The sequence below is a fragment of the Rutidosis leptorrhynchoides genome, chromosome 2 (genome assembly GCF_046630445.1).
Source record: "Rutidosis leptorrhynchoides isolate AG116_Rl617_1_P2 chromosome 2, CSIRO_AGI_Rlap_v1, whole genome shotgun sequence".
Taxonomy (NCBI): Eukaryota; Viridiplantae; Streptophyta; class Magnoliopsida; order Asterales; family Asteraceae; genus Rutidosis; species Rutidosis leptorrhynchoides.
This window is the reverse complement of record NC_092334.1, coordinates 132265220-132288897: the sequence shown is the minus strand read 5'-3', so window position 1 is coordinate 132288897 and position 23678 is coordinate 132265220.

Genomic DNA, 23678 nt, shown 5'->3' with positions numbered 1-23678 from the left:
TTTAACAGTCAAAAGTTTGATGACAAAGAATAATGTGTTGGTAAAGCCCAGAAAAAGAGAAAAGTTGGTACTGAACAATGGATTGAGCAGATAATAAAGGAGACCAAGGACAAATACAAGGCCAAAGTCTGTATTTAAAGAATCTTGATGATTCCGTTTCTGATGAAGTCATTAACGAATACCTTGCTCCTGACTCTAAACCTTTGCGGACCTTATTCTTCATCATCATCTTATCTTAAATATTATAAGATATCTTCGTATCTCTCATTATACATATTCTCCATATTTCTGGAGATATTTTCACAACTATTCTTATCTGAGATCATTTATCTCTCCATAATATCTGCAACATAAAAGAAACTGTGTTGGTTTCTAAATTCTGAAAAAAATTCAAAAATGAATGTTTTGAAATAGTGTTGGGAACTGAAGCATGAGTTAGTATAATATAATGACACTTGATCAACGTGATTATATTACAGTAATTCATGCTAAGTTTCTAATGGAACGTGATGATTCACAGAACATACCGTCATCATGTGCCATTTACACGACTCTTACATTCTACCAAATCTCCAAACATATTAAGAACATATCTTCTTGATAGTTCTATCTTTCTGGATATTCTGGTAATTTTCCAAATCAAGATCGTACCATTACGATTTCCTTCTTAGAACATTAACTATGTTCATCCAAAACATCATACCTACTAATTCTGGACCATTATTCGCTTGACTTAAAGCCGAGAAGAGACAATAAAAGTATGAAACTCTGAAATGTAAATGAGAATATAAAGTCCAATAACAACACATAAATTACAAACCGTGTATATCAATGTTTATCGCAACATAAAGACACGGGAGAATTAAAAACACTATAACCCCAAGGGCGAAGTAGAAGAAAACAGATTCCTCTGGTGGAAATTGGAAAAGGAGAATGATTGTTGCGATAGTAAGGATAAGGACAAGGATTAGAATTGGATTAAGCATTTTCGCAATCTTTTGAAATTGGAATTGAGTATAGAAGTGGTAAAAACTAATGGAATGGAAAAGGTAAATATATAAGGGAAATATCAGACGTAGTAATCGGGACAGATCATCGCATTTAAATAAAGAGATCCTAATATCCTTAAATCTCGAAGAAACAGATCTTATAGATTTCCAAGATTTTTTTTTTATTTTTTTTAATCCCTTGAATTCCGGAATTCAACCATGACTACGTCAAAAATTATGACGAAACTTATTTTCCTCATTCCACTATTTTGTGATAGCTTCACTCATACGCTTCGAGTAATCGGATCATTTTATCCATATTACTCTATGGTAATAAAATCCTATCTATCAACACATATCCGTCATGAAAACATTTTTATGGTTAGCCATGACGACCTCGATCAAATTTCGGGACGAAATTTCTTTAACGGGTAGGTACTGTGACGACCCGAAAATTTCCGATCAAATTTAAACCTAACCTTTATATGTTTCCGACACGATAAGCAGGATTTGTAATGTTGAATCTCAAAAAGTTTGGAACTACATTCATGTAATCAATTATCCTTTGACCGTGTTCGACGATTCACGAACAATTATGTGTATATAGATATGTACATATAATATATAATATTAACTGAAAACATTAACAAAGTATTAGATATACTGTAACGACCTGGATTTTTCCGATCATTTTATACTTATGAGATTAATATTTACATAAATTAAACCTTACCAACATGATAAGCAATCCAAATTATTGAGACTTGTGTTTTTGAAAAGAGTTTTACACAACGTTTGACCGTCCAATTTGACCGATGATATCACGAACTATATAACATACGATAATTATACATTTGTGTATATATATGTATTTATATATATTTAACATGATCTAAGGATGGTTTAACATCTCATTGTGTACTAAGGACAATGAGTTATAAGTATATTTTAAAACTACTAACTTAAGTTTTCAAAACGATAACTATACGTAACATTCTTTGATATATATACTTATAACCTATAATGCTTATACATGTATCGTATATATAATGTATTTAATCACTTTTTAAGGACTTAAATACATAAAACAATATAAGTATATTCACAAAAGATAGCTATATTTGAATTCCCGTTCCGTTTCCTCAAGATTTCTATACGTATATCTAGGGTATATGTACCCGTATCATACCCAGCTTCTATACGTATTTACTATTAGTATATACACATCAAATCAAAATCTTAATCACCAAAAGTACTGCCCTAAATGAGAGGGAAACACTTTTTGACCTCTAGCATACAATAATTATACAAAATTACAAATTAGGATTTTGTTTGTACATACATATATCACATTCCATATTTATTTATATATCATTCCATGTTTTTGATTTCTAACTCCAATTTTATATCTCTAAAACACTCTCTAATTATATACTCAAACCATTCAGCAAACCTTCAACACTTAAATCAAAAACTAGATCAAAAACCAATCTATAATCATCATAAGAAAAACCTTTCAAGAACACTTCAATAATCCTTCCAAAAATACAAGTTTACTTTCAACCTTTTGATCTAACTCCACCACTCTTTGATTCCAAGATTATTTCTTATCTCTTACAGTAACTTTGTCCAAGTAACTTGAGGTAGTAACCTTGTTCATAATCTTATTCGATTCATATTTATATAGCTATCTTATTTTGTGTTGTAAAATTTTAACAACAAGAACATAGATTGAATGATTTCAAACTTGTTCGCAAACTAAATAGATCCTTCTAACTTAACTTTTAAAACACTTCAAGACCTGTAATATATCATAATGATATGCTAACTTAACAAGATACAACTTATTTTTACAAAGAACACCTTAAAACTGAATCTACGTCGTCGGAGTGCAACCGGGGGCTGTTTTGGGTTGGATAATTAAAAACCATTTTAAACTTTGAATTGGAAGTTCATATCTTGGAAAAATGATATTTCTTATGAATATGTTAACACATAAAAATTTCATGGTTTAACTCAAAGTGTAAGTATTTTTAGAAAAATGATCATTAAATGTTGTTTTTATGATGGAAAATGATCACTTTCATAAGTTTCACCAAAGTTTGACCTATAACCTATGATTTTTAATACAAACTAAGGTATTTTCAGTTCATATTCTTAAAATTTGACTCGATCCAAGGAAATGGCAAGTTGAACCAACAAAAACGGAGTTGTAATGAAGAAACTACGACTAAAACAAGATTGGGTATCCGAAGCTAGTTTAGCTACGAAAATATTTGGAGAAAAAGTAAATTAATCATATCTTTTCTAATTAATATGATATTTTATATATAATTACTTATGATTTGATTTTATATATGTCAGGACCACCCGTAAACAACACGAGAAGATTAATCATAAGACCTCATGATTGTACGCAACACGTCATTTGACAACACGATACTTTATGTACGCAACACGTCATTTGACAACATGGTACCATGGGTCGAGATTAATTCTGATCAATACGAATACGATGGGGTCTTTATTTATTTTATTTAAGCAACTAATTATGGACCACTAACATCAGACTGCTAACTACGGACTAAGAAAATATTAAAAGTATTAAAAGTATATATATATGTAACGATTACTTAAAAAGAAAATATGTTGATATATTATATATATGGTTAGGTTCGTGATATCTATCGGAAACCAAGTCGTGTTAAATACCTTCAAGACAAAAGTGAGTTTCATTACTCTCTTTTTATATATATTTTTGGGCTGAGAATACATGCACTGTTTTATAACTGTTTTACGAAATGGACACAAGTACTAAAAACATATTCTACGTTGAGTTGTACCACTTTGCATATTTTTCCCTAATAGCTTGGTAACTACCATTTACATGCGGTATTGTAAACGCGAATCCTATTGATAGATCTATCGGGCCTGACAACCCCAACCGGACTGGACGACCAGTATTCAACGGTTGCACAGTACTTCGTTTCAGTGACTACACTTGGTACAGTGTAGTGAGATTTCATAATAAAGGGAATATGCGACGTTGATTAAATGTTAAGTATGGTTATCAAGTGCTCAACCACTTAGAATATTTTTATTAAAATGTTTATGTATATGAAATCTTGTGGTCTATTACTATTACGGAAATGGTTGATTATGATAAACTAATGAACTCACCAACCTTTTGGTTGACACTTTAAAGCATGTTTATTCTCAGGTATTAAAGAAATCTTCCGATGTGCATTAGCTCATTTTAAGGATATTACTTGGAGTCATTCATGACATACTTTGAAAGACGTTGCATTCGAGTCATTGTGTTCATCAAGATTAATATTAAGTTAATTATAGTTGGATGTAATATGAAATGGTATGCATGCCGTCAATTTTAGATGTAAAGAAAGTTTATCTTTTAAAAACGAATGCAATGTTTGTAAAACGTATCATATAGAGGTCAAATACCTCGCGATGTAATCAACTATTGTGAATCGTTTATAATGTATATGAACGGGTCCTTTCAGATTTACTATAGGTATCAATATTTCTTCCTCCGGAACCTCTTCTTCTTCCGGTTCCTCCTCTTCCGGTTCCTCCTCTTCCGGTTCCTCTTCTTCCGGTTCCTTCTCTTCCGGTTCCTCTTCTTCCAGTTCCTCTTCTTCCGGTTCCTCTTCGGGAATTTGTGAATCTTCCCAAAATATATTCGACTCTTCATTATTATTAGGTGAATCGATGGGATTTGTACTAGTGGTAGACATCTATCACACAATATCAAACACATTAAGAGGTTAATATATCACATAATATTTACATGTTAATAATATATAGTTTCCAACAAAAGTGTTAAGCAATCGTTTTTAAAGAAAACACGGCCGACGTCCAGACTCACTAATGTATCCTAACAAACTCGATAAGACACACTAATGCAAATTTCTGGTTCTTTAAGAACAACGCTCAGATACCAACTGAAATGTCCCGTTCAAATTGATTTTAAACGTTCCATATTAATTGATTTCGTCGCGAGGTTTTGACCTCTATATGAGACGTTTTTCAAAGACTGCATTCATTTTTAAAACAACTATAACCTTTATTTTATCTATAAAGGTTTAAAAAGCATTACGTAGATTATCGAATAATGATAATCTAAAATATACCATTTACACACGACCATTACATAATGGTTTACAATAAGAATATATTACATCAAAATTAAGTTTCTTGAATGCAGTTTTTACATAATATCATACAAGCATAGACTCCAAATCTTGTCCTTATTTTAGTATGCAACAACGAAAGCTCTTAATAATCACCTGAGAATAAACATGCTTAAAAGTCAACAAAAATATTGGTGAGTTATAGGTTTAACCTATATATTATCAAATCATAATAATAGACCACAAGATTTCATATTTCAATATACATCCCATACATAGAGATAAAAATCATTCATATGGTGAACACCTGGTAACCGACATTAACAAGATGCATATAAGAATATCCCCTATCATTCCGGGAAATCCTTCGGACATGATAAAAATGATTTCGAAGTACGAAAGCATCTGGTACTTTGGATGGGGTTCGTTAGGCCCAATAGATCTATCTTTAGGATCCGCGTCAATTAGTAGATCGGTTTACTAATTCTTAGGTTACCAAGCAAAAGGGGCATATTCGGCTTCGATCATTCACCCATATAATGTAGTTTCATTTACTTGTGTCTATTTCGTAAAATATTTATAAAACTGCATGTATTCTCATCCCAAAATATTAGATTTTAAAAGTGGAACTATAACTCACTTTCACAGATTTTTACTTCGTCGGGAGTAAGACTTGGCCACTGATTGATTCACGTACCTATAACAAATATATACATATATATATCAAAGTATGTTCAAAATATATTTACAACATTTTTAATACATTTTGATGTTTTAAGTTTATTAAGTCAGTTGTCCTCGTTAGTAACCTACAACTAGTTGTCCATAGTTAGATGTACAGAAATAAATTGATATATATTATCTTGAATCAATCCACGACCCAGCGTATACACGTCTCAGGCTAGATCACAAATCAAAGTATACATATTTTTGGAATAAACCTCAACCATGTATAGCTAACTCAAACATTACTGTATATAGAGTGTCTATGGTTGTTCCAAATAATATATATATACATGGGTCGATATGATATGTCAAAACATTTGCATACGTGTCTATGGTATCCCAAGATTATATAATATATTAGAATACATGTATAATACAATATAAGTTAGCTAGGATATGATTTGTATAGAATTGTTACAATATTTCTCGTAGCTACAACAATCAAAAAATATCCAATCCTTTTTTACCCATAACTTCTTCGTTTTAAATCCGTTTTGAGTGAATCAAATTGCTATGGTTTCATATTGAACTCTATTTTATGAATCCAAACAGAAAAAGTATAGGTTTATAGTCAGAAATATAAGTTAAAAGTCATTTTTGTAAGAGGTAGTCATTTCAGTCGAAAGAACGACGTCTTGATGACCATTTTGAAAAACATACTTCCACTTTGAGTTTAACCAAGATTTTTGGATATAGTTTCATGTTCATAAGAAAAATCATTTTCCCAGAAGAACAACTTTTAAATCAATTTTTATCATAGTTTTAATTATCAAACCCAAAACAACCCGCGGTGTTACTACGACGGCGTATGTCCGATTTTACGGTGTTTTTCGTATTTCCAGGTTTTAAATCATTAAGTTAGCATATCATATAGATATAGAACATTTTTTAGTTGATTTTAAAAGTCAAGTTAGAAGGATTAACTTTTGTTTGCGAACAAGTTTAGAATTAACTAAACTATGTTCTAGTGATTTCAAGTTTAAACCTTCGAATAAGGTAGTTTTATATATATGAATCGAATGATGTTATGAACATCATTAGTACCTCAGGTTTTGTGGATAAACCTACGGGAAATGAGAAAAATAGATCTAGCTTCAAAGGATCCTTGGATGGCTTGAAAGTTCTTGAAGCAGAATCATGACACGAAAACAAGTTCAAGTAAGATTTCCACTCGAAATAAGATTGTTATAGTTATAGAAATTGAATCAAAGTTTGAATATGAGTATTACCTTGTATTAGAAAGATATCTTACTGTAAATAAGAAAGATTTCTTGAGGTTAAATGATCACTTTACAAGATTGGAAGTAAGCTAGCAAACTTGGAAGTATTCTTGATTTTATGAAACTAGAACTTTTAGAATTTATGAAGAACACTTAGAACTTGAAGACAGAACTTGAGAGAGATCAATTTGATGAAGAAAATTGAAGAATGAAAGTATTTGTAGGTGTTTTTAATCGTTGGTATATGGATTAGATATAAAGGATGTGTAATTTTGTTTACATGTAAATAAGTCATGAATGATTACTAATATTTTTGTAATTTTATGAGATATTTCATGCTAGTTGCCAAATGATGGTTTCCACATGTGTTAGGTGACTCACATGAGCTACTAAGAGCTGATCATTGGAGTGTATATACTAATAGTACATACATCTAAAAGCTGTGTATTGTACGAGTACGAATACGGGTGCATACGAGTAGAATTGTTGATGAAACTGAATGAGGATGCAATTGTGCATTTTTGTTAAGTAGAAGTATTTTGATAAGTGTCTTGATGTCTTTCAAAAGTGTATGAATACATATTAAAACACTACATGTATATACATTTTAACTGAGTCGTTAAGTCATCGTTAGTCGTTAGATGTAAATGTTGTTTTGAAACCTTTAGGTTAACGATCTTGTTAAATGTTGTTAACCCATTATTTATTATATCTAATGAGATGTTAAATTATTACATTGTCATGATATTATTATATATTAATATATCTTAGTATGATAAATATACAGTTAAATGTTGTTACAACGATAATCGTTACATATATGTCTCGTTTCGAAATCATTAAGTTAGTAGTCTTGTTTTTACATATGTAGTTCATTGTTAATACACTTAATGACATGTTTACTTATAATTTATCATGATTAAGCATAGTGTATCAATATCTTAATATGATTCATATGTATTTAGTAAGACGTTGTTATAACGATAATCGTTATATATATCGTTTCGAGTTTCTTAATTCAATAAACTCAATTTTATGTATATAACTCATTGTTAAAATACCTAATGAGATACTTACTTATCATAATATCCTGTTAACTATATATATAATCATATATATATATCATCATATAGTTTTTACAAGTTTTAATCGTTCGTGAATCATCGGTCAACTTGGGTGGTCAATTGTCTATATGAAACCTATTTTAATTAATCAAGTCTTAACAAGTTCGATTGCTTAACATGTTGGAAACACTTAATCATGTAAATAACAATTTCATTTAATATATATAAACATGGAAAAGTTCGGGTCACTACATCCGCCGTGCCCTTCATTTACCAGATGGACCGTTTGTCGATTCACCAACCAGCGATGTATTCAGACGGGAGGTGCTAGAAATCATTGGGTTTTCTCAACCAATAGCTCATACACCTTTGAGGAAGAATATGCCACCTCTTTGGTACTACTTCTTTGGGCTGCTGACCCAATGCATCAGCCAGAAATCAGGAAGTTTTGACCAGTGCTCAGATTTTGAGCTTAAAATTGGTCATGGTTTGCTGTTTAACAGAAATATTGATTATGCCAGGGAAATTTATTTGAGGCTAAGGAGATGGTGCAAGCACCTAAACGAACACATTTAATCCCCTTTCCAAGGTTCTTGAGCCTGTGTTTAAAAATGAGCTGGGTGAAGCTTACCAGCAGATTGCTGATCAATCATACGACCTGCCTCTAAAACAAGGGGGTATGCCAAAAGATGCGCCTACTGCTCCATATACTGGTTTAACACCAAGCATGCTCGAGTATCTTTTTGCTCGGGGTGGAGCTCACCAATCGACTGCCTCTGGTGTTGCACCAACTGAGAGGGAGGGTCCTCAGCGTAAGCCAGCTACACGTAGGAAGCAGCCAACTACCTCAACTAGAACAGCCACCGTCTCACATACTGGTAAAGCAGTAGTTGCATTAGAATCGAATGCTCTCTGATAATAAAGAACAGCCCTAGTCTTATATACTGACTACCCAATTCTAGTATTGGAATCCGTTGCTCATCTATTTCTTGGTAACAGGCAAATCCAAACGTGCAAAGGCTGGCTCTAAGCAAACCACATGGGAGATTGCACCAATCTCAACTGCTGCTCCTGTAAAGGATGTGGCTATGGAACCTGGTGCATTTCTAGACCAAACAGCAGAAAATTCTAACTTAATTGCAAACATTTTAACTGCTGACTTGAAAAATGAAAGTGGAGTTAAAGGTATAACCTTGGCTCCCAAGTTGACTGGTTTTAAAACTAGTGTTTGTGACAACCCAAAATTTTCCAACCAAATTTAAACTTTATCTTTATATTATTCCAACACGATAAGCAAAATTTGTTAAGTTAAATCTCAAGAATTTTAAATTGTGTTCATACATTCATTATAACATCGACCAAATTCCGACGATTCACGAACTGTTATATATAAATAAATATGTAATATATATGTATATATATATATATTATAACTTGAGAATATTAATAAAGTATTAAACGTATAATACTTTACATGAACGTATTTGTTTCAATATGTTTATCGATGGAATTAGAAGATAATATCAAATGATTGATTTATCAGATACATTGTGATATGATTACGGGTCTATGTTATGAGGTCCAATGTGATTTAAGAAATCTATTCTTTTTGACAACATTCGAAAAATGGTAAAGTGATTTATAAGTAAGAACGTGGAGTGTAAATAACTTAGATGTTGGATATCGACAAGTTAAGTAACTCGACATTTTTCATTAAGATGATTTCATACGTTTATTTAACCTTTGAACTTTATCTCATGCTTCACCAACAGACTGTAATTTAAAAACTTGAAACCTATTATGAATATATATGATTCTACTTTTCTAAAATGTTTTATGATATAATGATTTCCATTATTTTAACCTTTAAAGAAAATGATTCTTAAATATATTTAGTTTTGGAAAACAAAATTATCATATTTATTTGATTTAGTTTCAAACGTACAAAAACGTTTTTAGTTTAAAAAGAACTTTATTATTGAAATGTATATAACTTTTATAAATATCTAGAACCACTTTTGACAACTCATTACTTAACCAGTATGATAAAGATAACAATATTTATATTTTATTTTATTAAATATATATAGCGATTTAAATTAATATTATATATATTTATACGCGTATTATACGTACATAGTTTTATACTTTTACTATACTTAAACTTTATCTTTACTTTATTTTTACTTTACTTTAACTTTAATAATTCACTTTAATAATTTATACTTTAATAATTCACTTTAATAATTCATACTTTAATAATTCACTTTAATAATTCATACTTTAATAATTCACTTTAATAATTCATACTTTAATAATTCACTTTAATAATTCATACTTTAATAATTCACTTTAATAATTCAAAAATCTATTATAAATAGAATTCAATATGTTTCATTATTTCATAGAAACTTGAAAATATTTTTCTCTAAACTCTCTCAATCGATTTACATATATGTATTTACTTCGTATTATTTCAAGATATTATTAGTATACATAAAATATTACGACGGAGTGCTATCCGAGTGATTTCGAAATTGTTTTTCGAGTGGGATAGAGCTAAGGAAATTATGGGTTATAGCTATGGAGGTTATGGGTATGGTTCGGGAGTATTGCTCGTGAGTCAAACTAGTGTTTATCATCTCCGTTGCATCTACGTACTTTTCGTGCAATATTGAATCTCAATGTTGATACGTGAGCACTCATAACTTAAATTTTATATATTATTAGTGTATCCCTGACTAGTGCTCGAGTATATAAGATTATACATGCTTATACATTCGTTATTGTCATTAGATAGGTTGTGTCGAATCTTGAATTAAATACATATGCTATTAAGATAAGGTATATGATATGCATGTCGTTGGAAAGCTAGCGAAAAATTGAGAACTTTTCATTTAGATATCGAATGGTTTCGATGAACGGTTTAGAAGTTATAGTCAATTGAATATTTGTATTATTATTAAAAATGATTATTATTATCGTCGTTATTATCTTATTATTATTATTATTATTATTATTATTATTATTATTATTATTATTATTATTATTATTATTATTATTATTATTATTATTATTATGATTGTTGTTGTTATTATTATTATTATTATTATTATTATTATTATTATTATTATTATTATTATTATTATTATTGTCGTTATTAATAAAAGATATTATTGTTATTTTTATTATTATTACTATCGTTATTATCGTTAAAGTTATAATTAGTATTATTATTATTATTATTATTATTATTATTATTATTATTATTATTATTATTATTATTATTATTATTATTATCATTCAAATAGTTATTAGTATTATCATTAGTATTATTATTATTAGTATTATTATAATTAAAACTAATATTAGTAACATCTAATTATTATGATTACTATTATTATTATTAATATGAACGCGATATAAAAGACGACTAAAAGCTACTAAACGAAGCGATTAGAAAATAATGAGTATGAGTATCATGATGAAATTAAGATATTGTAAGATATTGATTTAAAGGAAAAATATCGTTTTCATTATTTTACTATTATTTTTATTAAAAGTATTATTAATATTAAAACTATCATTTTTACTAAAATTATTATTTTTAATAAAAATATCATTATTAATATGAAACATCATTATTATTACCATTTTAGTAGTATTGTTAATAAAAATTATCATTTTATCATTTTTAGAAAATATAATTATTTTTATTTTTATTAGTAGAATAATAATAATTATTACAAAATAATACAACTTTTACTTATTATTATTATTATTATTATTATCAATATTATTTTATCAAATAAATATGTGATACAAAGATATTTTACTACGTATAATATAATTACATTAATAATACCTATTACATTATTTTTATGATATTAAATGAACTTTATAAATTTTATTACTTAAGATATATAAAAGTATATTTTTATTATATAAATTTTAATATAAAATTTTATTTATTAATAAAAGAACTATATTATTTACTTTAATAAAATCTTTAAAAATATTTAAATAAATAAAATGACTATATTTAAACTATATAATAATCATGTATAAATTTTGGAAGACATTTTGGTCAATATGACTTTTGTTGACAGCATTTGATCCAAAGGTATGGCAGTTCTTCTTTTTACGATTGGGAACGTTTATTTACCATTCGTAGACCTGTATATAAGGAATGGTGTATTGAGCTTATGAGTACTATAGCGTTAAATGCAGATGTAGATAGATTAGATGATAGAAGTTTTCTTAGATTTATACTTGGTCATGGGATGTACAGGATGTCCATGCTGGACATGGCCAAGGCTTTGCAGATATATACTCCTGGTGAATTACTACTACCTGATTGTATGAATTTGATTTATCGTGGTGAAGGGGTAGATAGGAATTTTGACGCGAACGCCGTCTGGAGGCGCATGTCATATTATAATGTTTTCACGCTGGGAGGAAAACACTCCTACTTACATATTAACAAAGCCGAGCTTCGTATAATTCATAGATTTTTGGCTAACTCGATTACACAGAGAGGTCACAATAAGGAGAAAATGACCTTACATGATTTATTTTACCTAAAGTGTATTCGAGACCCAAGAGGCTTTGTTAATATCCCTTATTGTGTTGGTTTTTATTTGTCTAAGATGGTAGAAGGAATACAGGAAGGAGGAATAATAGGAGGAGGTATTTTTGTTACTCTCATTGGAGAGTATTTGGGTGTATATAGGGACCAAGGGGGTCCACTTTTGGAATGTAGGGAGCAGGTTGAGCCTTTAGGATTGAAGGTCTATCAGGGTGCTAAGGTATTAAAGAGCAGACGAAACCAGGCAGTACCCTATGAAGGTCGTCATCCACAGGTAGAGAGAGGATCAGATGAGGAAATGGAGGAAGCGGATGACATTAGGGATGTCATTAGGGAGGCTATGACTGATGTCTACCAGCGTGTAGATGAGGTAGATATGACAAACGGGGAGAGATTTAGTCGGATGGAGCAGTGGCAAGCCCAGAATGATTACGAGCATTCCAGGCAACGACAGCATGATAGATGGGACTATCATCAGCGTCAGATCATGTGCCGGCTGTCACCTCAGGATCACTACGTACCGACCCGACCTGCTTACTATCCTCCTCTACGACCCTAACCAGGCCTACCAGTACACCTATCACCAACCATGGAACCCGGACGACGACATGAACTGGAACCCCTATCCAGATTGATATAGTTCCTGTTGGTGATTTCTATGATTTTTATCTTTTTATTATTTGTATTTATTTATGTTTGAACACATTATATTTTGATACTTTTATGTAAGTTTAATATTTTTATTATGTTGTACTAATATTTCATATTTGATTTGAAAGTGGGATTTTAAGTCCCATTTCAAATTACCATGCATGTTATTATTTGTATGTATGTATATTGTCAATTGTACACAACAGGGTAAAATAGCGCATTTTCAAAGACTGGCATTAAGTTCAGCAAAAGCTACTAATTTTGACGACAAAACGAAAAACAAATGTGATGTAACAACAAGACGGAATGAACAAATGATGTGCACCATTTATCATTCAACAAGCAAACGCCAATATGTTTGAAAACTTTGGTAAAATTTAATCATTTTTTCTACGCTAATCACCCTCAATAATTTAAATTGTTACTGATTTCTTGCAAATGAGGGCATTGCAAGATCTTAAGTGTGGGAAGGGGTTAAATTCTTTCGGATTTTTAAAAATTTTAAATTTAAATACTTGGTTACCATTAAAAATACTAGTAATGCAGTAGTTGTATTAGAATCTAGTGCTCTCTGATAATAAAGAACAGCCCTAGTCTTATATACTGACTACCCAATTCTAGTAAAATTTTCAATTAAATGAACTCAAAATCATGTTTATACATATTTATGAACGATAAAACTAGGTGTTAACACCGAAATTATTGTTACCTCGGAAAGGACATAAATTGAGAAACAACCCAAAATGTTAGAATTCATTTAAAATGGAATAGAGAACAATAAAAAGGCAAAGAAAGGAAAATAAAAGCCAAGTGTGGGAAAAATTTACCAAGCTATTTTGAACATATATCACATATTTGTGTACAAATAATTGAAGATACTTTTGTTTTGGACAAAATTAACCATTTTACCCGGAAAATTTTAATATATTTGAAAGAAAGATGGATCTACACGATGAATCAATTCCATCATTAAAAGGAAGTAAAGTCTTCCGAAAAAGAAACGCGCTTCTTGATTTAGGTCATGAAGTTGTTGTCCAAACCAGTTGTAGAGTCTACGAAAAACCTTGAAAAGTTTTCTCGAAAATCAGCTGGAAATCCACGGACCTCAGCATCAAACAGGGTCGCCAAGTGGTCAGACTTATCCTAACCATGAGAGGATCTGTCTCGTAAAATGGGGAGGGCGCCGTGAAAATTAGCTTTATAAGACTAATGAATCAGATCCCCAGAAAGGATAATCTCCTTAAAAGATCAAAAATCAGCTTTTAAGCATGATATTACTCAATCCTAGAGATTGACTTTAAATATTGAGAATTACAAACTCATGGAATTCAATGATATCTAAACTCGAGCTTGAACGAGAAAATACTTTGATCAAAATTACGAACCGATTTGTTTTCTGAAAACCCATTTTCAATGCGTTCATTACTATTGAACATAATCCTAGGAATTCACCTGGAATTCATTAGGTCACCTGAGCCAAATCGGGTGTCAACCGTAAGAACGGTGGTTGCATAGCATGGTCGAAGACAGGACCTTGTGCCAGATCGAAAAACTATAGGGTGAGCTTTACTATTGCTCCTACCAAGGATAGTAATTGCATTCGACACGTTATAGACCATAATTAAAAGCATGTCAGGGGACATTGCCTTAACAGTTGCTTGTTCAACGCTTTCCTTTACAACCGGACGGTAGTTTACCGAAAGGTAATATACGGAGCAAGTATACTGGACGTGTTGCTTTCCCAATACAAGGTTAGCAAGTGGGTGACACAAAACCGCAAGTTTTGAGCTAAAATTTTCAAATCTGAAACCCACCAAACCCACAAAAACAATTTCGCAAACACCGGTGAAGGGTTATTCCGGAAAACTTATCTTGGGTAAAAGCTAGATTGAATTTTTAAAAGATAAAATGTTTTCATAAAGATCTAATTTCCTTACGGATCTAAATTTTCATAGTCATGTGGGACTGTAAACCACAACGTTACTATCATTGTTTATACCGCCGTATAGAAATCACTGATGTACAAAGTGTGAAGAATAAAGAAGTGATTCTAGTATTTTTATTTCAAGACTATATTGCTTGAGGACAAGCAACGCTCAAGTGTGGGAATATTTGATAATGCTAAAAATGAACATATATTTCATAGCATTATCCCTCAAGAAAGACAAGCTTTTAGTTGCAATTGTTCTATTTACAAGTGATATTCGTTAAATAATAAAAGGTGAAGACAAAAGACAGATTTGACGAATTGAAGAAGCAAACGACCAAAAAGCTAAAAAGTACAAAGTACAATCAAAGTGGTTCAAATTATTGGTGAGAAACGTCTCAAAATTACAAGAGTACAAGTCGAAAACGCAAAATACAAGATATTAAATTGTACGCAAGGATGTTCGAAAATCCGAAACCGAGACCAAAGTCAACTCCCAACGCTCGACGCAATGGACTAAAAATTACAAGTCAACTATGCACATAAATATAATATAATATTTAAATAATTCTTAAAATTATTTATATATTATATATATTTATATAAATCGTCGGCAGAATGCAAAGAAAACTCTTGTGAGCTGGAAAAAGGGGCCATGCGATCGCATGACCTGGAGGCTATAACTCCATGCGATTGCATGGTGAACAGTGACAGGTCAGGTCCTATAAAGTTCGCGAGTTTTGGACGAATTTTTACAACTTTTTCTTCTTCATCTATCAACGTATAATATATATATATATATATATATATATATATATATATATATATATATATATATATATATATATATATATATATATATATATATATATTATAATTTTAATTTTAATTTTAATTTTAATTTTAAATTCTAATAATAAGGGTATGTTATCGAATGTTGTAAGGGTGTAAGTCGAAATTCTGTCCGTGTAACGCTACGCTATTTTTAATCATTGTAAGTTATGTTCAACCTTTTTAATCATTGTAAGTTATGTTCAACCTTATTTAATGCCGAAGTAATTATGATGTTGGGGTAAATATTAAAATTGGGTAATTGGGCTTTGTACCATAATTGAGGTTTGGACAAAAGAACGACACTTGTGGAAATTAGACTATGGCTATTAATGGGCTTTATATTAACTAAATGTTACCTCGTTGATTTAATATATAGACTTATAATTTGACGTATTTATATATAACCACATACGCTTGACTGGGTACGGTGGGCGGGATATCTATAAATACCAATAATTGTTCATTTTACCGGACACGGAACTGGATTAATAGTTAATAGACTTGTTGAAACAGGGGTGGATTACATTCAAGGGTAATTGGTGTAATTGTTAACAAAGTAGTAAAACCTTGGACTACACGCAGTCGATAACCTGGTGTATTCATTAAACAAAGTATTAAGACCTTGTTACAATTCGAATCCCCAATTAGTTGGAATATTTGACTTCGGGAATAAGAATAATTTGACGAAGACTCTCGCACTTTATGATTATGACTGATGGACTATTATGGACAAATCCGTATGGACATATCGAATAATCCAGGACAAAGGACAATTAACCCATGGTACTAAACTAAAAACAACACGTCGAACATCATGATTACAGAAGTTTAAATAAGCATAATTTATATATTTCATATTTAATTGCACTTTTAATTATCGCACTTTTATTTACTGTCATTGTATTTAATTGCACTTTTAATTATCGTACTTTCTAATTATCGAACTTTATTTATTGTTATTTTATTTATCGCAATTCCATTATCATTATTTACTTTACGCTTTAAATTAAGTTGTATTTATTTTTAATATTTTACATTAGGTTTTAACTGCGACTTAAGTTTTAAAATCGACAAACCGGTCATTAAACGGTAAAAACCCCCTTTTATTATAATAATACTACTTATATATATATATATATATATATATATATATATATATATATATATATTTTATATAGCGTTAAACTTGGCTAAGTCTCCCTGTGGAACGAACCGGACTTACTAAAAACTACACTACTGTACGATTAGGTACACTGCCTATAAGTGTTGTAGCAAGGTTTAGGTATATCCACTCTATAAATAAATAAATAACTTGTGTAAAATTGTATCGTATTTAATAGTTTTTCATAGTAAAAATATAACTATTTTGTATATACCTCTACGCACATCAAGTATTTTTGGCGCCGCTGCCGGGGACACTAAAACGCCGAAAGCGCAACGCTATAAAAAAGATTTTTTTATTAAGTTCTTTGTATAAAAAAAATATACGTTTTAAATATTAAAAATACAAAAATATAAAAAGAAAAAACAAAATTTATATATATTTAAGCGTTGTTCAAAAATATATAAAATTATAAAATATTTCTATTTCTATTTTTTTTGTAAAAATATAAGTTTTATTTAATTTATATAAATACTTTTTATAAATATTAAAACAGAAAATTAAAACAAAACAAAAAAAAGATAAAACACTCGGGCTGGTCACTGTAGAAGCCCAACAACTTTGGCCTGGAAACCCAAGTCATGCGATCGCATGAAATTTCTGCATACAATCCATGTGATAGCATGGATTGATTTGACAGACCCTGTTCCTCAGTCGACCAGTTTAGGGTTAAATTTAATAATTATTATTATTATTAACCCTAATTAGGGTTTAGTTTTTAATTATTTAGTTTAGTTATTTATTTAATTTGTATTTTTAGTTTAATTAGTTTTATAAATATATAAAATTAATACTTTTATAAAATAATAATATAAAAATAATATTTTTATAAAAATTGTCTTTTTACAACTTTAAGTTAATTTTTATATTTTGTTTCTTTTTATTTGTTTTAGCGTAATATTTGTATTTTTCGCTCGTATTTAGTTTTAAGTCATAGTTTTTGCCGTAGTTTTTTTTTTATTTCTAGATTTTTAGGCTTTGCCGTAAAATCCCTTAAGTACTTTTTCTTTAGACTAAGATTTAGGTGCTTTAGAATTTTGCGACACCGTTTTTATATTTTAGTACCTTTTTAAGTTATTGCCATTTGGGATATAGAATTTCTTTTAAGCTTTAATATCTTTAGACGTAAGTTTTAATTTTTAGTTTTTAGACTTTTTGGTTTCGACGCGCTACTTTCTTATTTTTATTTTTCGACGCCTATTTTTTTTCTTTTCGACCTTTTATATTTCGACGTTTTTCGACGCACTCTTTTTCTTTCTTGTTTTTCGACGCACTCTTTTTCTTTCTTATTTTTCGACGCTCTAGTTTTTAGAACTTAGAATATTTTCTATTTCTTCTCTAAAATTTCTTTAAATTTTAACGAAAAATTATTTTAAGTGGTTAAATTGATAGACATCCAAAATTTTCTGCTTCGTAGTAATAGTTGGATTTGTTAGCGGCTGAGTTGTGAGCTTCCGATTTAAAGGTTTCTGGCTCCCTGCTACATCTTTTGGCTATTCAAAACGTGGGCAAAAGCAGAAAAGTCTATTATTTTGATAACTTTATTAATTTTTATCTTTTATAACTAATAGGATATTCAGTGAATGCACCGAGCAAAACGTTCACCACCTTTTATACGTTCACCACCTGTAACTCGATCAAGACATCTAGCCAATATTGTCGCCGTTGATTTTTCTTTAGAATCGTCATCCAGTCAACCAAGTACTCCAATTCAAATTTCCGATAATCCATTTCTTGAACCCGACCTAACAATTGAGAATCCGGAGGATATTCAGGGACAATTCAGAGATCCTGAACCACTAATCTTTCCTTCGGAACCACCAATCATTCAAACGGAGATTGTCGAGGAACAACCCATTAAATCAGAATACTCTAGTGATTCAGATTCAACAAATTCAATAATGGAGAATCTGGAACCTCTAAGTATGGAAGACCGAATGAGAGCTAAATGCACTGGCCAAGGTCACGCAATTACTCAACCTGACATTAATGCGCCAGATTATGAAATCAAAGGACAAATTCTACACATGGTAACTAATCAATGCCAATTTAGTGGTGCACCAAAGGAAGATCCAAATTCTACACATGGTAACCTTTAATAGGATCTGTACTCTATTTAAAATAAGAGAAGTTGAGGATGAACAGATATATCTAATGTTATTTCCCTGGACTTTAAAGGGAGAAGCCAAAGATTGGTTGGAATCGTTACCTGAAAGGGCGATTGATACATGAGACGTTTTAGTTGAAAATTTTCTTAAACAATTCTTTCCGGCATCTAAAGCCGTAAGACTTCAAGGAGAAATAGTTACGTTCACGCAAAAGCCAAATGAAACTCTATATGAAGCGTGGACAAGATTTGAAAAGTTATTGAGAGGATGTCCGCAACATGGTTTAGACACCTGTCAAATAGTACAAATATTCTACCAAGGATGTGACATCACTACAAGAAAAGACATAGATATAGCAGCTGGTGGTTCTATTATGAAGAAAACCATAACTGACGCTTATAAAATTATTGATAACACTGCTTCCCACTCACATGAGTGGCACCAAGAAAAAGATATCATTAGATCATCTAAAGCAGCTAGAGCCGATTCTAGCCATGACTTTGATTCCATTTCCGCAAAGATAGATGCTGTCGAGGGACGAATGGAAAAGATGACTAAAGATATCCACTCAATACGAATTAGTTATGAGCAGTGTGGAGGACCACATTTGACAAAAGATTGTCTCAGTATTGAACTAACAATGGAACAAAGAGAGAATATTTCATACATAAACCAAAGGCCTGGAAATAATTATCAGAATAATTATCAACCGCCAAGACCAATCTACAATCAAAATCAGAACTATAACCGAAATGTTCCATACAACAACCAACAAGGTCCTAGCAATCAACAAGTATCCAATAATACTTACAATCAGCAAAGACCTATTTTTCAAAACAAACCACCACAAACCAATGATAAAAAGCCAAATTTAGAAGATATGATGTCAAAGCTAGTTGAATCTCAAACTCAGTTTTTCACATCTCAGAAACAAACCAATGAACAAAATGCTCAAGCATTTAGAAATCAACAAGCTTCTATTCAAAATCTGGAACAAGAAGTAAGTAACCTAGCAAGGTTGATAGGTGAAAGAAAACCAGAAAGTCTACCTAGTGATATAAATGCTAACCCCCAGAATGAAACAGCTAAAGCCATTACCACAAGAAGTGGTATTACACTTAAACCACCTGAAACGCCTGTAATTTATGATGAAGCTATTCCTACTCCAAAAGAACCACAATCTGAGCAAGATAAGGAAAAAGAACCGGTAGTTGAAAAGGTTAATGAAGATAACACAGTTAAGGCAAAACTTTATGTTAAACCATACCAACCACCACTTCCTTACCCAAGTAAAATGAGAAAAGAGAGACTTGAAGCCGAGCAATCCAAATTCTTAGATATGTTTAAACAAATAAATGTAAATCTTCCTTTCATTGATGTGATATCAGGAATGCCTAGATATGCTAAATTTCTGAAAGATCTAATCACAAATAGAAAGAAAATGGAAGAACTCTCGGCTGTTACAATGAATGCTAATTGTTCTGCAGTACTGTTGAATAAGATACCAGAAAAATTATCAGATCTAGGAAGTTTCACAATTTCATATTTTCTGGGTAGTCTTAGTTCAATAGAAGCATTGGCAGACTTAGGTGCTAGTATAAATCTAATGCCGTATTCACTATACGCTAAACTAGACCTTGGAGAATTGAAACCAACACGAATAAGCATATAACTGGCAGATAGATCAGTAAAATATCCTAGAGGGATAATGGAGAACATGCTAGTTAAAGTTGGTACTTTAGTATTTCCAGTGGGTTTTGTTATTCTGGACATGGAAGAAGATTCTCGAGTTCCTCTCATATTAGGAAGACCATTCTTAAACACGGCTAAAGTAATAATAGACGTGTTTGGTAAGAAACTGACCCTAAGTATAGAGGATGAGAGTGTTACCTTTTCAGTTGATAGAGCAATGCAACAACCGCAATCTGCAGATGATACATGTTATTATATTCAAACTATAGATTCACATGCAGAATTATTAGAAGAATTTCCAGAATTACAAGGAACGGGAGAATGTTCTTTGGGAGAAGGAACTGAACCAATTGATGAAACTGAAATGTTAGCTACACTTATGGCTAATGGATATGAACCGACAACAGAAGAAATTCAAATGCGAAAAGAAGAAGACAGATATTGATGTAAATCATCGATAGAAGAACCACTGATATTAGAATTAAAGCCACTTCCAAACCATTTGGAATATGCTTATTTACCTGGTGAATCTGAATTACCTGTAATAATATCGTCTTCTCTTACGGAAAATGAAAAATCACAACTCATTTCTGTGCTAAAAGCTCATAAACCAGCTATTGCATGAAAAATTCATGATATTAAAGGAATAAGTCCTTCGTATTGCACACATAAAATCCTTATGGAAGAAGGTCATAAAACGTATGTGCAACGCCAACGAAGACTAAATCCTAATATGCAAGATGTTGTTAAGAAAGAAACTATTAAACTGCTAGATGCAGGTTTAATTTATCCAATCTCTGATAGTCCATGGGTAAGCCCAGTTCAATGCGTACCTAAGAAGGGTGGCATGACTGTCATCACAAATGAGAAAAATGAGCTTATTCCTACTAGGACTGTAACAGGATGGCGGGTTTGTATTGATTATAGAAAATTAAATGACGCCACCAGAAAAGATCACTTTCCCTTACCTTTCATTGATCAAATGTTGGAAAGATTAGCCGGAAATAGTTATTATTGTTTTCTTGATGGTTTTTCCGGATACTTTCAAATTCCAATAGCACCCGAGGATCAAGAGAAAACCACATTCACGTGCCCTTATGGTACTTTTGCTTACAAACGTATGCCATTTGGACTTTGCAACGCCCCTGCAACCTTTCAAAGGTGCATGATGGCGATTTTTCACGACATGATAGAAGAATGCATGGAAGTTTTCATGGATGACTTTTCAGTCTTCGGTGACACATTTGAATCATGTCTAGTTAATCTTGAATGAATGCTTATTAGATGCGAACAATCAAATCTAGTTCTTAATTGGGAGAAATGCCATTTCATGGTTAAAGAAGGCATCGTTCTTGGTCATAAAATTTCAAAGGAAGGAATAGAAGTGGATAGAGCTAAAATAGATGTAATTGCTAAACTTCCATATCCCACTAATGTTAGAGGAGTTAGGAGTTTTCTAGGGCATGCCGGTTTTTACCGACGTTTCATAAAAGGTTTTTCTAAAATTGCCACTCCTATGAATAAACTCCTAGAAAAGGATGCTCCATTCATCTTTTCAGATGAATGTATCAAATCTTTTAATATTCTTAAAGAAAACTCACTAATGCGCCGATCATGATAACTCCAAATTGGAATCTACCGTTTGAACTTATGTGCGATGCAAGTGATTTTGCAATGGGAGCTGTTTTAGGACAAAGGATTGAAAAACGATTTCAACCTATTTATTACGCTAGTAAGACGTTACAAGGAGCACAAACGAATTACACAACTACTGAAAAAGAACTCCTTGCTATTGTCTTTGCTTTTGACAAATTTCGTTCATATCTCGTTCTAGCTAAAACGGTGGTCTATACTGACCATTCTGCTCTTAGATACCTATTTTTGAAACAAGATGCTAAACCAAGATTAATCCGTTGGATCTTACTCTTACAAGAGCTCGATATTGAAATCCGAGATAAAAAGGGAGCAAAAAATCTCACAGCTGATCATCTTTCTCGTCTTGAAAATCCTGAATTAGAAGTTCTAAATGAATCAGCCATACAAGACAACTTTCCTAATGAATATCTATTGAAGATAGATTATAGTAAAATTCCATGGTTTGCAGACTATGCAAACTACTTAGTATGTGGATTCCTTGAAAAAGGATTATTGTACCAAAAACGAAAGAAATTCTTTAGTGATATAAAACACTATTTCTGGGAAGATCCACATTTGTTTAAAAGTTGTCCCAATGGAATAATACGCCGATGTGTATTCAGAGATGAAGCTAGTAAAATCTTAAACCATTGTCACACAGGACTAACAGGAGGGCATTATGGGCCTCAGCTCACAGCAAGAAAAGTTTACGATGCTGGATTCTATTGGCCTACAATTTTCAAAGACACACACCTTCTTTGCAAATCCTGTGATGCTTGTCAAAGGGCCGGAAAAATAAGTCAACGTGATGAAATGCCACAAAATGTCATTCAAGTATGTGAAGTATTTGACATTTGGGGTATTGACTTTATGGGTCCATTTCCAAAATCTCATAATAATCTCTACATTCTCGTTGCCATTGATTATGTAT